Here is a 365-nt window from a genome sequence, read left to right on the forward strand (position 1 = left end):
ACTCCTTGTTCAGAACTCCTGAATTCCAGGGAGACTTCAGATATATGTTTATAAAAGGAACATATTTAATTTTATATATTTATAACAGGAATATAACCACATTACACAAATTTTGAAAAGTAAAGGAAAAAAAAAAACCCTCCCTATTCATGCTCACAACTCTTAAACACAGAAGCTGGTAGGATTTTGGTAACTTTTTTCTCAGTTCTTTCTCAGTATGTAAACACACACACACACACACACACACACACACACTTTTTTGTACCTTGCTGTGTGTGTGTCTGAGGATTGAACCCTGGGGCACTCTACTACTAAGCTCCATCACCAGCCATATTTATTTTTTTTTATTTTATTTTTTTTCCCAT

The sequence above is a fragment of the Marmota marmota genome, unplaced genomic scaffold (genome assembly GCF_001458135.2).
Source record: "Marmota marmota marmota unplaced genomic scaffold, marMar, whole genome shotgun sequence".
Classification (NCBI taxonomy): Eukaryota; Metazoa; Chordata; class Mammalia; order Rodentia; family Sciuridae; genus Marmota; species Marmota marmota.